The sequence below is a fragment of the Callospermophilus lateralis genome, chromosome 15 (assembly GCF_048772815.1).
Source record: "Callospermophilus lateralis isolate mCalLat2 chromosome 15, mCalLat2.hap1, whole genome shotgun sequence".
Classification (NCBI taxonomy): domain Eukaryota; kingdom Metazoa; phylum Chordata; class Mammalia; order Rodentia; family Sciuridae; genus Callospermophilus; species Callospermophilus lateralis.
This window is the reverse complement of record NC_135319.1, coordinates 4,512,310-4,524,991: the sequence shown is the minus strand read 5'-3', so window position 1 is coordinate 4,524,991 and position 12,682 is coordinate 4,512,310.

The following is a 12,682-nucleotide window of genomic DNA, read 5'->3' as shown; positions in this document are numbered from 1 at the left end:
CGCCTTCCTCTGTAAGGTTCCTTATCTCCATCAAGTGAGAATAGGGATCCTTTGGGTCAAATGAGTTTTTCAAAGCCCTACAGAGGCTAGCCCATACGTGGTTGGTTTTTCTCATGACTCCAATTAACTTAAAGAATATAAACCTCACAGTAAATAGGCCTCAAATTTGAGAAGCAGAGCAGTATTAATGGCAGGTCTATTTGATCACTCCTGGTTCAAAGGAAGGATGTCCAGGCCACCATGACTTTAGGCAAAAGAGGGGCAAGTGAGGTTATTTTGGACACTGTCTTGGGCTGCACCTCTCATGGAAACTTCCAGCCAGAGGTTATGAGGAGTGTCTATATGGAAGAAGGTGAGTGCCATGTGGGAGTGTTTTGGTTTTAATTGTGTTCATTTGTTTGGTGGTTGGAAGAGATACCTGGGTCCACCTTGGCTTGAACTCTGGTGTGATTCCCCTTAAAGACTGTGTTTTGGAACTGACCTCAGAGAAGGTACAAAGTCCTATGCCATTGTATATCGATATTTCTGGGACATTTCTGCAGAACATTATTCAACGCTAAGTATACCAATCAAGGGCCCAATGAACTTCTGGGCTTCAAATCTTACCTAGATTTCTGTTTTCATACTTATTTTAAAAGGTTAATAAAATAGGTACTTGACACTTCCTGTTTTTCTGTATGCATAATAAAATACTGTTGAAATCTTGAGAAATCTTTGCTATTCATGTTCCCAGAATGTGCTGTCCCCAACTGCCAAACTGCAGAATGTACTCCATCACACAGTTGCACGAAACCACCCACTCGCCCTTGCCCATCAATAAACTTTTTTCCCTGCCCTCTCCAAGGAAAATATATAAGCACTTCTTAAGCTGTTCTCAGGGCTCTCTGCTCTATTCAAGTGAGCTCTAAGCCCTTACATGCCGGACCTGCAATAAACCCTTTGCTGTTGCATGAAACAGTCTCTTGGTGGTCTCTTTCACCGACCCTCGCCTGACCTTTACATTTGGTGGCCCCAGCGAGATCTGGCCACCGCAGACGAAAGACACCCAATGGGCTCCTCTGGGGGTAAATAAGGCCCCTCTTTCTGGTTTCAGGTTTCAGGTTAGGGTTTGGCAAAATGGCTATCGGTGAAGAGAGTGTGCTCTCTCCGAGTGTGGCTGACAGACATGTCACAGAGCCACAGGCCATGTCCCTGGGGAATGGAGTCAGGAAATAGAGGAACAATAGTCTCCTCGACTCAGTGCTATTTTGATTTGGATTCGGTATTGCCAGCCCATCGGGTTTTGCCGGCTACTCAGTTTTGGTCTCAGTATTGGACGTCCATTGCCTGTCTTTATTGTCTTGTCTTGTCTGTGTCATGTGTCGTTGCTTTCAATGTCTGTGTATCTTTCATTATGGGACAGAGCACTTCAATGCCTCTGTCCCTGACCCTTGATCACTGGACCAAAGTCTGCTTAAGGGCTCAGAATCTTTCTTTTTCCATAAAACACTAAACTTGGCAGATTCTGTGCCTCAGAATGACCCGCCTTTGGAGTCAGAGGGCCCCCAGAAGGATCTTTCTACTTCGCACTATTTCGAAAAGTCAGAGATATTGTCTTTCAGCCGGGGCCACAAAGCCATCCAGATCAACAGTCGTATATCTTAACTTGACAAGACCTCTGCAAATCTCCTCCTCCATGGGTGAAGCCTTTCCTTGTCCGTGCCCCCACTCCTCCTCCTTCCCCCATGATTCTATCTCTCATACTCTCTGCTCCTTTTCCTCCACCCTCTGTTCTCCCTGTATCTCAAGACTCTACTGGACTCTCCTCCCCCTCCTTATCTTCTGCCCTTGTCCCCCAACACCCAAAACCCTCTAAGTAATTCCGCTGCTGCTGACTCAGCCTTTACATCATTCGAGGAAGCTAGGCTGGCCCACTGCCATCCCGATGACTCTCCCATGGAACACACAGCCCCTCCTTCCCAGGAGAAAGCTGGCCCAGCTAAAAGAACTCAAAAAACTCGCCGGTGTTTTCACACCTGCCTACTTGGAATGACTGCCAACAACTCCTAGAGACTCTCTTCATGACAAAGGAATGAGAGAAAAACCTCCTGGAAGCTAGAAGAAAATATCTTCGTACCAGATGGGTGATCGACACAACTTTCCAACATACTCAAAGCCGGCTTCCCCTTGAACCGACCCAACTGGGACGCCAACACCTGTGAATGTAGGGAGCATCTTTCCACTTATTGCCAGGCTCTAATAGAAGGTCTCCAAGCGGCCACTAGGTGAGCAACTAATTTGGCCAAGGTAAGAGTGATTATTCAAAGGCCTGATGAATCTCCCTCTATGTTTCTAGAGAGAATTATGGAGGCGTATATGAGATATACTCCTTTCGATCCTCAGGCAGAGGATCAAAAGGCATCTGTCACGATGGCCTTAATTGGGCAAGCTGCCATGGTTATTAAAAAAATGTTAAAAGAGAGATTTAGTCAGAGAAGCCAAGAAAGTATACTATAAGAGAGCAACAGGGAGAAAGAAAGGGAGCAAATGGAGGATGAGAGAAGCAAAAGACAGACTAAGGCATTGACTAAGGTCCTGGTTACAACAGAAAATAGGCCAGAAATTAAGAAACAGGGTGACAGGAAGGGATACCTGGGCCCACGCCAGAGGCCACCTCTGGCCTCAGATCAATGTGCCTACTGTAAAGAAAAAGGACACTGGGCCAAAGAGTGCCCTAGAAAGAGACCGCCATGCCAGGCAGACATTCTGAGTCTGGAGGATGACTAAGAAGGTCGGGGCTCAGATCCCTTCCCCTAGCTCAGGGTGACTTTTGAAGTGGAGGGGACCCAAGTAAACTTTGAAGTGAATACAGGAGCAGTATACTCAGCCCTCAAGGCCCCATTGGGCCCTCTATCAAATAAAAGGTCTGTAGTTCAATGGGCTAATGGAAGAAAATATCGGGTTTAGACAAATAAGAGGAACATGGACCTGGGGAAAGGAGAAATCCATCACTCCTTCCTAGTAATCCCAGGATGCCCGGACCCATTGATGGGCAGAAATATGCTCAGCAAGCTCCGGGCCAAAATAACTTTTAACCCTGAAGGGCCCCAAATGAAATTTCTAAATCCTTCAGTAAAAACTCCTATAGTCACGGCTTTAACTATATTAGTAGAAGATGTACATCCACTCTTCACACCCCCCAAGACTGATCAATCAGGTAAACTACCCCAGAAATGGATAACAGATTACCCATATGGGTGGAAAAAGACTGCTGGGTTAGGCCTGGCCTTTAAACAACCTCCAATAACAGTGGAGTTAAAAACCTCAGCTTCCCCAATCAATGTTAAAAATATCCTCTAAGCAAAAAAAGCTAAAGATTGGATAAGGCCTCATATTCAGAAATATCTGGCCATAGGGGCCCTAAGGCCCTTTAATTGGCCTGGAACAATCCTGTGCTACCAGTAAAAGAAGCCAGGAACTGGGGACTATCACCCGTTCAAGACCTAAGAGAGATTAACCACAGAGTGCAGGACATTCACCCCATGGTACCTAATCCATACAATCTACTTAGCACTCTGAAACTTGAGCGGAAATGGTATACTGTTATGGACTTAAAAGATGCTTTCTTTTGCTTGCCTCTGCATAAAGATAGTCAGTTGCTGTTTGCTTTCAAGTGGGTAGTCCCAGAAACCGGAACGTCTGGTCAACTAATTTGGACTAGACTCCCACAGGGGTTCAAAACTCCCCTACTCACTTTGATGAAGCCCTCCACAGAGATCTCAACAACTTCAGAACTACGCACCCCGAAGTCAACCTGATTCAATATGTGGATGACTGGCAGCCAACACCAAGGAAAACTGTGAGTCTGGGACCCAAGCACTATTATGCGAGCTTGCTTAACTCAGGTATAGAGCTTCTGCCAAAAAGGCCCAAATTTGCTAGCATAAAGTAATCTTCCTGGGCTATTCCCTGAGGGGCAGTAAACGATGACTCACTGAGCCCAGAAAACAAACCGTTGTGCAGATACCACCAGCATCAAACAGGAGAAAACTCAGAGAGATTCTTGGGACTGCTGACTTTTGCAGGTTATGGATACCTGGGTTTGCGTTCTTAGCTGCTCCTTTATACCCAGTGTTAAAAGGAGATGCCCAATTCCAATGGACCCCTGAGCACCAGCAAGCTTTTGATAACATTTAAGGATACTGACACTGAACGCCTCAACTTCATCAAGCTCAGCCTGCAATTACAGAAGGCCCTACACTACGTTAAAAATATACATCAACTCACTCACCTTGGTTCAAAGACATTGCTGGCATTTCTGAAGGATCAAGAACAGAGTTTTCCACTAACCAACTCACAGCGAAAGGAAATAACTGAACGAGTAACACAAGCCTTTCGGGTCCATCAATTGGTTAATGCTTACCCTTCCAAGTTTCCTAGACGAAAGCACCTACGAGGAATCAGACCTGGACAATTCTGGGAAGTGGACTTTACTGAAATTAAGCCAACAAGGTATGGACTTAAATAACTCCTAGTCTTTGTAGATGCATTTTCAGGATGGATTAAAGCCTTCCACACACACACACACACAAAAAAAAAAAAAAACAACAACAATAAAAAAAAAAAAAAACAAAAAAAACGGCCCAAATGGTTTTCAAGAAGATCCTGAAAGATATTTTTCCAAGATATGGTCTGCCTAAGGTAATAGGGTCTGATAATGGACCCAGGTAACTCAGGTGTTAACCAGGATCCTGTGGATTAGTTGGAAGTTACATTATGCTTATATATCCCAGAGCTCAGGACAGGTTAAAAAAATAAATAGAACCATTAAAGAGACCTTAATAAAATAAATCTTATAGACCGGCATAAAAGATTGGACTATGCTCCTGCCTTATGCACTGTTTCATGCGAAAAATACTCCCTCTGTTTCTTTGTTTAACCTCACCCCCTATGAAATTCTCTATGATGCCCCTCCTCCAGTAAGGGACCTAACCCTAACTCTAAGGCCTAAAGATCCCTTACACACCTCCTTGCTTGATAGACTTAAAGCCATTGAAAGAACTCAGCGATACCGGTGGAAACAGCTAGCCACTGCCTACCAACCTGGGGACGAGGTGACTCCACATTAATATCAAGTAAGAGACTTCATCTACATAAGACGACATCAAGTGTCATCCCTGGAACCTTGATGGAAAGGAACATACCAGGTGCTACTTAAAACACCTACAGTGGTAAAAGTAGACGGAATCACTTCCTGGATCCATGCCTCTCATCTCAAAACTTCGCCGTGTCCAGACTCTGGCTGGAAACTGGAGAAGACTGGTAACCATTTCAAATTGCGTATTCGCCATGTGGATAAGGCTATAGACTCTCCCCTTGGCCACCAGTAGTTCTAACCCTCATCAGCCCGTTCAGCAGCGATGGCTGATCACAAACCCTACTAGACAAGAAGTATGGTCTTTCTCGCATACAGCCCCCTTAGGGACCTGGTGGCCATCTCTCCACCCAGACATTTTTCAGCTGGCTATAGGTCTTTCCTATTGGGATATCCCCGATGAAGAGGATCCCACTAAAATTTCATTAAATCTCTTCTGTACCATAAAAAATGGAAACAAACATTATGGATGCAGGGACACACGAGACAGATTCAGGTTGGCTAGCCTAGATTACTATATTTGCCCGGGGGACTATCAAAGCCACAAACAGTCATGGCTGTGTGGGGGAAAAGCCTACTTCTTCTTTAAGTCATGGGGATGTGAGCATACAGGGGCTGCCTGGTGGAACCCAAAATCCTCATCAAATTCAGTAGACAGCATTGGCCATATTACCAATTAGACAACCAAAAACTATGTCCCCCAGAGGGGTCTCTAATGCTCAAATTCTTTGTGACATTTTTAACTTCGGCAAGTGCTCAAAAAGGAAAAATTCCTCTATGTGGAGTCCTTTTCCCTCCTTCGCTCACATCCTGTACTATGCTTCTCCCATAGTTCCTCACTCTCAGCCTTCTGCTCTGGACTCTCTGCTGTCACTCCCACCTCAGCAACCTGATTTCTCCCCTCCAATTACTAGATCAAAAACCCAAACCTCCACCAGTTCTCAGACCATTGCCCCCTTGCTGAGGTAGCAGATACTGAGGTACCCTTCCATCCACTCACTCCTCTCTTCTCCTGTCAGTGCTTTCACTGGATCCCACCAGGTCCTCTAACAAGCTAACCCAAAGCTCAAACCAGCTGAGAAGGGCCCTCAGACCCCTATCCTAGATGTAATGAAAATGGCCTTTAAAGTTGCTTTGTCATCACTGAAAACAGGTTACTAAGAATTTAAAGTCCCTCACAGGCTTTGTGGGGTACTCACTCCCGTCTTCCCCTCTGCTCTACCTGTACTACTGCTCAAGTTTTTGTTGCTAGGAAAATCCCAAACCCCTTTCCCATTATTCTTTTACATCTCTCCTTCCTCATTCTCAGATCCATGGAACTTCTCTCAGCCTCGCCTTCCCCGTCTTCCCCCTCTGTACCAGGTCCACAGAAATGTCTTAAATGACCTCCACAAGTCTTCACCAAGGCTTACTTTAGGTCTTTCAGAAAAAGAGTCCCTCTGAAAGAGTTCAATGGAGATAAACTTCCACTTTTCATGTTGCCATGTTCTACTTGACCACTGGTTGGAAAAATCACCACTCCTAAGCTAGACTCCAACTTACTAGTTTTTCACAAAATATGTGAACGATGCCTCAGGCCTTGAGCTGGTTCTTCACAGAGATGGCTACATTTCTAAGATAAAAAACTTACCAACTGGGCTCCATGGTGACAGCTGGCAGGGAGAAAATAAAGAGACAAAAAAGCTGTCCCGTTCCAAGGTGTCCTTGAAAAGTTAACTTACCCAGAACAGAGGAAAAAAAAAAAACAAAAACAAAAACTGCTTTTTGTGAACTTCTGCAGACTGTGGACTTCTGAGCCCCTTCCCTTACATGTTGGGTACAAATTCTAAAACTACCGAAACTTCGGGTTCAGGGGCTTAATTGATTAAAACAGAAGAAATGCCCTCTAAATCCAGATGCAACCAAATAAGACTGTTTTCCTGTCTTTGGTGCTATCTTAGTTGCCTCACCTTGTCCATCCCTACAACAGTATAATCCTATACACTTAAAAATTATTTATGTTTTCATAAAATGGTCAACAGATGTGATTAATTATGTAATGATGCAGATGTTTTGCAGAGTGCTCTATCATGAAGCAGGTTCATTTAAAGATCAAATAGGGGGGCATACAACCCGGTTCTACCAGGAAGCTGTATCCCTCACTTTAGCCATTCTATTAGGAATAATAGTTGCTGAATGGGTGGGCACAAGAACAACTGCCCTAGTTCATGGGACACAACAAAGACACAATTAAAAGCAGAAATAGACCAAAGCTTAAAGACATTAAAAACCTCCATCACAGTTTTACAGGAATCTTTAACCTCTCTCTCTCTCTCTGAAGTTGTTTTACAGAACAGGCGAGTGTTGAACCTCCTCTTCATGAGCGAAGGGAACCTTTGTGCTTGCATTGAGAAAAGAATGTTGTGTTTATGCTGGCAATACTGGAGTTGTAAAAGAATCTATGAGTAAATTAAGAAAACGACTTGAAGAGCATCAAAGAGGGACAGAGGCCCAAAAAGGGTGGTTTGAGTCTTGGTTCACACAGTCCACCTGGTTAATTACGCTTTTATCTGCCCTAGCCGGTCCATTAATAATCCTCATATTATTGCTAACTGTAGGACCCTGTTTGCTCAACCGTTTAGTTTCCTTTCCAACCCAAATCGAACCTGTTATTAACCCTAAACATACAATGTTCTCTCAATCTAATTTTACAGAAGAGCAGAGACAGAGTTGGTCTTACAATACAGGAATGTAGGGGATCTTCCAACTGCTGAGAAACTAAAAGGTCCATGCAAAAATGATCCCTGGAGAAGTTGTAAGCAGCTATGAAGGAACTGAGAGAGCAAAAGTCATCTCCCATTGCAAACTACCTGGTCAGAATAAAGGGATGTGTCTGAATCAGCCTCTCTCTTCTTAATGTAGACCTGAAGGACCAAACCAGGCCTGTGTGGAGAGCTGTTCCCAGTTACCAATGGTTTGTATACCATTCTAACTTGTGAAACTGTCACAGGAATTAGGGGCAGCCTCCATCTCATTGGTCCCTTGGAAGCAATTGTTAGGACAACGTGGTTGCCAAGGCAGTGACCTCATTCAGTTCCTGAAAGAAGTGACCTCACGTCACTTTCTTGGTGATGAAACTCTCTGAACTTGAAATCCAGGAAGCCAGGCACCCACAGCCAGTCCCAGTCCCAGTCCCAGTGGTTGAACTTATTTTGATTTATCAAGGACAGCCTCAGTCTTTCTTAGGACCTACTGATGTGAGGATGGCCAAATGCAAGGAAAGCTATGAAGAGGGGCCTTTCCTGAGAAAGCAGGTATTGGCTCACCACTGGCTCCTGACAACTTCACAGAGTTGGCCAAGGAGACCAGATCTGAGAAAGAACAGGCCATTTCTGGGGAACATAGTATGGCCTACCAGTCAGAGGACACTCCGGATAGTCACAGACCTACATGGGAGAAGGAGGTGCCTTTGTGGTGTGGGTGTGGGTTTGTGGTTTTGTCTCATGTTCTGAGAATAGGTATGAATGGAGGTTTGTTTGGTTTGGAGTGAGCTATTTTTAGTAAGTCGTTTTACAAGGCGAGTGTTTCTGTGTCTGTGTATCCAACTGTGTCCGTGGATGGAGTCATTAGAAAAGAGAATGCATCAATGAAAGTGTCCTGTCTAGCAGAAACTTTCCCAGCATTCATTCTGCACAATGTATGAATGGACTGCAGCTTGCCTTATTGATGGGCAGCTCCTGCTATCTTACTAAGTTCCTGTTTTCTTCCTGAATTCTGGCCACTCTCCAAAATAGGCTCATGGTTTGTGTTTAAGATATATACAACCTCAAAGCTCTGTGACATGAGCATGTACTGGGTAGCTGAAGGGATTGGCAAGCACCTCAGAGAACTCATATATCAGTGTGACCAGGAAAGTCTCAGTGGAGAAACCCTGCTTGAGGCCTTTTGTTTACCTATTCTTCTGTTGCCCTGAATGTCAGGAAGGTCTTTTCTTCAGGCCACCCCTTTGTGAAGCTTGAAGAAAACAGTTGTCAAATGGAAAAGAATGGGCATTACCTGTGGCTCTTTGCTTAATTGCTTTGAAAAGGATGTGTCTGAATCAGCCTCTTGGCCCTTTGTGATGCTGTGGCTTAGATTCTCATCTCCTGATGGATCCAAATAACGATCCCATGTGTACATCCAAAACCAAAATGGCCAAAAGAGCAGTCTTTGTGGATGAAGTCTCTCGCCTTCCTTTGTAACTTTCCTGACCTCCATCAAGTGAGAATAGGGATCCTTTGTGTCAAATGAGTTCTTCAAAGCCCTGCAGAGGCTAGTCCATAGGTGCTTGGGTTTTCTCATTACTCCAATTCACATAAAGAATGTGAACCCCACAGTCAGTTGGCCTCAAATTAAAGAAGTGGAGAAGTACTAATGGGAAGCCTATTTGATCTCTCCTGGTTCACAAGAAGGCCACCCCGACTTTAGGCAAATTAGGTGCAAGAGAGCTTATTTTGGACACGATCGTGGGCTGTGCCCCTCATGGAAAACTCCAGCCAGAGGTAATTATGAGTGTCTATATGGAAGAAGATGAGAGCTATGTTGGAGTGTTTTGGTTTAAATTGTGGTCTTTTGTTTGGCTGTTGGAAGAGATGAATTGGTCCACCTGTTCTTGAACTCTGGTGTGATTCCCTTAGAGACTGAGTTCTGGAACTGACCTCAGAGAAGTACTGCCATGAATAGTGTTGGGATTTTAGGAAACCTGGCATGAGTGCTGCCCTTGGAAACTGAGATCTAGGCCCAGGGTGGCTTTCCACGGAGCACTGGGCCTCTCAGCCAGGATATCACATGATTTGATTCTGAAAGACTTGGCACCTATAGTTGAGAGTCAAAAATCATATGGACCTCACATTCTAGACCTCAATGGGCCTTACTTTATGTAACTTTTTGGTCACTCTTTGGGAAGCCTTGTCTGTTAGTGTTCTCCAGAGCTTTCATTGAAATGAACTTCCTCACTAGTTAATCGTTCCTGAATGAATTGAAACCCTAAGTGCCTCCAACTTCATTTTTGAAAAATGGCAAGATAAATACCATGATTTTTAAAAAATCCCATGGCCAGGTTGCACTGGAGATTTTTGGATGTCCTGTTGCCGATCATGAGTGTACCAAACAGTGCCTTGATTGACTGGGTTTATGAAAATCGGTGTAGAACAGAGATTCCAGAAAGTTGGAGCTTGCTGGGTAGTGGCCTAGAACAGTGGTTTGCAGGTTTGTGGTAAAACATCTGTGTTGTGGACATGTGGATGTGCTATTGGCTTCCAAATGTCTTGTGACTGATATGGTGTTGCAAGCAGTCGCTTATATATAAAGGCATCCTATTGTATGGAGCGGTTTCAGGGATATGTGGGATAGAAGCCTTGTTGGTGCATTCTCCTGCAGACCTTGACCCAGCACACGTGACAGAACTAGATTCAGTACTGTGTCCCATTTGAACTCCATGTATTTTGTAATGCAAATACCAAACACCCAGTGAAGCAGCAAGAAACACCACGAAAAGTGGAGGATAAATAAATGGCTTCACAGTCCACAAGGGGAGACACTTAGCCCCCAGTGGCCACAGTTTATCTACAATGAGAGAAATCTGCTGTGCTACCTCATGTTCATTGGAAAATAAGAAACCATGTCCTCCAGCTCTTTAGCCAAAACAAGTCAGAGGACACTCTGGATAGTCACAGACCTACTTGTGGGAAAAAGGTGACTTTGTGGGTGTGGGTGAGGGTTTGTGGTTTTGTCTCATGTTCTGAGAATAAGTAGGAATGGCGGTTTGTTTGGTTTGGAGTGAACAGTTTCTAGTAAGTCCTTTGACAAGGCGAGTGTTTCTATGTCTGTGTATCCCATTGTGTCAGTGGTTGTAGACATTAGAAAAGAGAATGCATCAATGGATGTGTTCTGTCTAGTAGAAAGCTTTCCAGCATTCATCCTGCCCAATTTATGAATGGACTGCAGCTTGCCTTATCGATTGGCAACACCTTCTAACTTCCTAAGTTTCTGTTTTCTTCCTGAATTCTGGCCACTCTCGAGAATAGGCTCATGGTTTTGTGTCCAAGATATGTACCACCTCCAAGCTCTGTGCCGTAGCCATGTACTGGATACCTGAAAGGAATGGCGAGCATCTCAGAAAACTCAGATATCAGTGTGACCAGTAAACTCTCAGTGGAAAAACCGTGCCTTAGGCCTTTTGCTTACCTATTGTACTGTTGCACTTAATGTCAGGAACGTCTTTGCCTCAGGCCACCCCTTGTGAAGCCTGAAGAAAACAGTTTTCAAGTAGAAATGAATGGGCATCACCTGTGGCTCTTTGCTTAATTGCTTTGGAAAGGAATGTATCTCAATTAGCATCTTGGCCCTGTGTGACGCTGTGGCTTAGATTCTCAGCACCTGATATACCTAAAGAAAGATCCCATGTGTGCATCCAAAACCAAAATGGCCAAAAGAGCAGTCATTGTAGATGGAGTCTCTCACATTGCTCTGAAAGGTTCCTGATCTTGATCAAGTGAGAATCTGGATCCTTTGTGTCAAATGAGTTCTTCAAAGCCCTGCAGAGACTAGAACATAGATGCTTGGGTTTTCTCATGACTCCAATTCACATAAAGAATCTAAACCCCACAATCAGTGGCCTCAAATTTTAGAAGCAGAGCAGTTTTAATGGTAGGCCTATTTGATCACTTCTGGTTCACAGGAAAGGTGTCCAGGACACCCTGACGTTCGGCAAATGAGGGGCAAGGGTGCTTATTTTGGACACTCTCTTGGGCTGCGCCCCTCATGGAAAGCTCCAGCCAGAGGTTATGATGAGTGTCTATGTGGAAAAAGATGAAGGCCATGTGGGAGTGTTTTGGTTTTAATTGTGGTCATTTGTGTGGTGGCTGTAAGGGATGCCTGGGTCCACCTGGGCTTGAACTCTGGTGTGATTCCCCTTAGAGACTGAGTTCTGAAACTGATCTCAGAGAAGTATTGCCATGAATTGTGTTGGAATTTTAGGAGTACACGCATGAGAGTCGCCCTTGGAAACTGAGATCTAGGCTCAGAGTGTCTTTCCACAGAGCACTGGGAATCTCAGGATATCACATGATTTTATTCTTAAAGACATGGCAGCCATATTTGAGAGTCAAAACAATCATATTCCTCACATTGTAGACCACAATGGGCCTGGCTTCATGTAACCTTTTGGCAACTCTTTGGGAAGCCTTGACTGTAAGAGTTCTCCAGAGCTTTCATTGAAATGAGATTCCTCACCATTTATTGGTTCCAGAATGTTTTGAAACCCCCAGTGCCCCCAACTTCATGCTTGAAAAATGCCTAGATGACCAGGACGTACTGAGGAACCTTTGAATGTCCTATGTCTGATCATGAGTGTACCAGACAGTGCCTTGATTGACTGGGATTCATGAAAATGGTGTAGAAGAGAGAAACCAGTAAGTTGGAGGCTGCTGAGTGGTGGGCCTAGATCAGAGGTGGGCAAGTGTATGATAAAACATCTGTGTGGGGCCATGTGGATCTGCCATTGGCTTCCAAATGGCTTGTGACTGACAT